Source organism: Ursus maritimus, unplaced genomic scaffold, assembly GCF_017311325.1.
Source record: "Ursus maritimus isolate PB19 unplaced genomic scaffold, ASM1731132v1 scaffold_1, whole genome shotgun sequence".
Taxonomy (NCBI): domain Eukaryota; kingdom Metazoa; phylum Chordata; class Mammalia; order Carnivora; family Ursidae; genus Ursus; species Ursus maritimus.
The window spans coordinates 38,584,806-38,588,614 of record NW_024423343.1 but is presented as its reverse complement, the minus strand read 5'-3'; positions in this window follow the sequence as shown (position 1 = coordinate 38,588,614).

Here is a 3,809-nt window from a genome sequence, read left to right as displayed (position 1 = left end):
CATACCACTTTTTTTGGATAAAGTAAGATAAGCATATGGTTCAAATGTCAAAAGGCACAAAATATTGGGCAGTGGAAAATAAATATTTCCCAGTTACCCAGTTAGCATCCCTGGGGGAACCATTGCTACCAGCTTCTTATGATTTTTCCAGAGATATTTTATATATGCTATGACATCCTTTCAGCAAGAACTCCAGACCTGGCAAGACCAGAGAGCTCGTAAATTAATCACAATTGGATAATGATCATAAAGTAGTGAGTGAATCTTCCAATTCCAGTATCTATCAGCTCTGCACTTACTATCATGGACAAGTTAATTAATCTTTCTTCCTCATTTTCTCCATTCATGTGGTAGAACTGATGATCCCTGCTGGGCAGGATTGTCAGGATTAAGTAAGGTAATGTACTGAAGTTTCAGACACACCCCTTGATACTGACTGTGGAAAAATATCATCTTTTTTTCCTATCTATTTTCATTTCAAACGCAGAAGACAAACTGTTACCACAGTAGAAATGAAGACGTCTACAGAATACATACAATAAGAAAGTATGTGTCATGATGTCTGTTTTCACAGCTCTGTCACTTACTTTTCCCAGCCTGGAAGAAGTTGACTGGCCTCTTCCTCATTTCACTAGTAGGTGTCTTTAATCTTCTCCAAGACCACTTTACACAACCTGAAAATCAGATGCCTCCTCGAAATGCACTACTTTCAAAGACTATATGCAGAAAAAATTATTGAAAGAGTAAGAGAGGTAGGCATGATGCAATTAGCATGTAGCAGGCACTTTGTTAAGTGACAGACCAGGCAAAACACAATGGAGAAAATGGTGAAAGGACTGCTCTCCTTAGGGATTGGTGAAATTCAAGGGACTGCTGGGTCTTCTGAGACCTAGAAAGTCATTAGTCTCCCTCAAATTTAAGATTTCAGTTATCAGTGAAAAAAAAAAGATCCAACTAAACAATTTAAAGAATTACAGGTATGTATTGTTCATAGGACTGAGAAATCAAAAAATCAGGCAGGCTTTAAAAAACTGATGGCTCTAAGGGCACCTGGTTGGCTGCATAGGTAGGGCAATCAACTCTTGCTCTCGGGGTCATGAGTTTGAGCCCCACACTGGGTGTAGAGCCTACTTCAAATGAAAAAAAATAAAGCAAAAAACCAATGGCTCTATAATATCAAGACCTACTTTTTTTTTCCATTGCTGCACTCTTTTTTCCATGATGTTGTTTTCACCTAAATCTTGTCTCTTCTAGTGGTCTCAAGGAGGTAGTCAGAAACAACCAAAGCTTCCTAGTTCATATCTACAAAAGTAGAGGGTACTTTTGAGTTAACTCCCATGGGTTAGAGTGAAATTTTCTTTCCCCAAGCTCCTGCTACTGTCTTCTCAACCTCATTGTCCCTAACTGGGGGATAATGACTTAAGCCAATCAGCAATTAGCCCTGGAGCTGGGCGATCTAACCCAAACCATGCTGGGAAACATAATGTTTACTTAGAAAGTAAAAAGAGGCCTGGATGGTGAGGAGGGACCTCACAAATATCAACTAGAGCTCTTGCTACTCCTTCTCTCTGCATGTCAATTCTATGTTGCTCTCTTGGGCTGGCTCCATGTATAAGGTTTTCACTTTGGGTTCCCTCATAAATTTGATTTACACATGGCTGAGGTTCGCCATGGGACAACTCTAAAGCCAAGTATCTGTGACTCTGCAAATCCAATTCCCATCATCCACCTGTGATTTTTGTGCTTTAGTTCAAAAGTCTCAAATATAATTGGCTTGGCCTAACCCATGGATTGACTTGCATTGTGGGTCTCCACACGCTGGTCCCCATCTCGTATAGCCAGAGGAGCAGGGTCATCTGATATAATCATGGATGACTAGGCCCATCTGTTCAGCAGGGTTTGTGGGTGGAAACAGATTCTTTTAGAAGGGAATGTGGGCAGAAAGGCAATTATATACTTCTCTAACCAGAAAAATCCCAGGGGTGAAAAGGATAGAAAAAAAAGGCCCCAAATGTAAAGATAAAAGAAAAGCTTGATTCAAAATTAGGTTGTGTGACTGACCATAGATGTTTGCTTTACTCACATTTTAACCTTATAATCTCTGGAATTTGCTTTTAAAAACACCAAAATACTACTTCAAGGAGAAATACCACAGAAGAAAACAATCTTTGATCATAATCTAGAACCTAAAAAGGTATCTATGCTCATTATATCCCAGGTGTTGGAAAGTGTTAACACATCGCTAAATTTTATGCCTTTTTGCAGACTATTGTTTCCTCAAAATGAGTTTAAAAGGGACAGAGCTAATAGAATAACTCCAGTAGAACTTCTCGCAACAACAGTGCATTTCATTCTTAGGTAAATTACGCATTTGCTCCTCCAGATTTCCAAAAAGGTGTTAGAAGTTCCCACCCCATACCCAGCCTAACTCCTGATATATTTGCTGGAAAAGGGAAGTTTTTAAGTTTTCAGCAGTACCTGTGGCTCTGAGGAAAGAAGTGTGTGGACATCAATCAGAGTAGTACAACAAGAATTCTGATGGACAAGAGGTAGAGAGGGCTGGGAGGAGACGAATGAGACCTGTTTTGCTTTACTTGCTAGTAATGCGTTCAGGCTCACTTGTGTTTAGGTCACTTGGGTCAGACCCAAATGACCACCTAACTGATTACTATTTTAAATGTGAAGGAAATAGAAAAAGGACTCTTTTAACCCCACCCTGACCCCCAAACCTGGAGCGGGTTGGGCTGAGGGCACCAAAACTTCCCCCGGAGGCATGGAAATTGCACTGAAGTTTATCTTGATGGTTCCAATACTTGAATTCAGAACCTTTTGCCTAGACTAGTCCAGATATCAAAAAATAATAAAATGAAGTCGTACAAAAGAGAAATATAAGAAACAGAGAGACAACACTTATCAAAAAATGTTATTTGGCCTGTAGCTAATTCTGATTTTAGTTAAAAAACAAATCGAAGCCCGGTGATGGTTAAAACTAACCAATAGTTAAAAGAAAGAAGGGAAGACTTTTGACATAAAGGCTGAATTTTTTTTTTTTAATCAGCATTTCATGCAGCAGCTCCTGCGCGGCCTTCCCATTTCTCAATAGCTTTGATTTGTGGAAATAATGGTTATGCAATTTCCACACATTGTGCTCCAATCACAGCATGTAGGCAACAATAAAAAGAAAACAACGAGATGCACTTGAAGCTGGAGATTTTGATAAGCGTTTCTTTTCATTTCACAAGGGTTTTTAACGTGATATTTTTCTGAGGCAACTGAGATCGTCCTATTGAGCTTTAATAGGATATAGGTGAATACAGGGAAGCGTCTCATTTTCTTAAATGTATCTATGGCAGCAGCACTGGTTAATCTAGTTGTGAAAAATTAACCAAAAAGAAACTATTGGACTATGAGAATTCCACAGTTGACAGATTGTTGGTCTTTCGCTTAAAAAAAAAAAAAACTATGCCATCTGTTTACAAAAGATGAGAAATGTTGGAGAAAATTATTTCCCTTAGGGCATAATGCTACAGCCATTTAGAGAGAGGTCTCTGGCATTTTCCGAGAGGCTTTGGTAGAAGAACAAGACAGCATCAGGTCTGCACAGTCGTTGACTGAGAAAAACAAAGATGATTTCCTCTAGTCCTTATTTTAGTTTTACTCTTTGAACTTCCAGCAGTTTATTTATTATTGTTGTTGTTATTTTTAATTGGGTACAGATTGTTTTAGGAATCATCTTGGTTCCTTTTTTGAAGTTGGGTTTTGTTTTGTTTTGTTTTTTTTTTTGAGACTGGTTTCTAAAGTGCTCCACC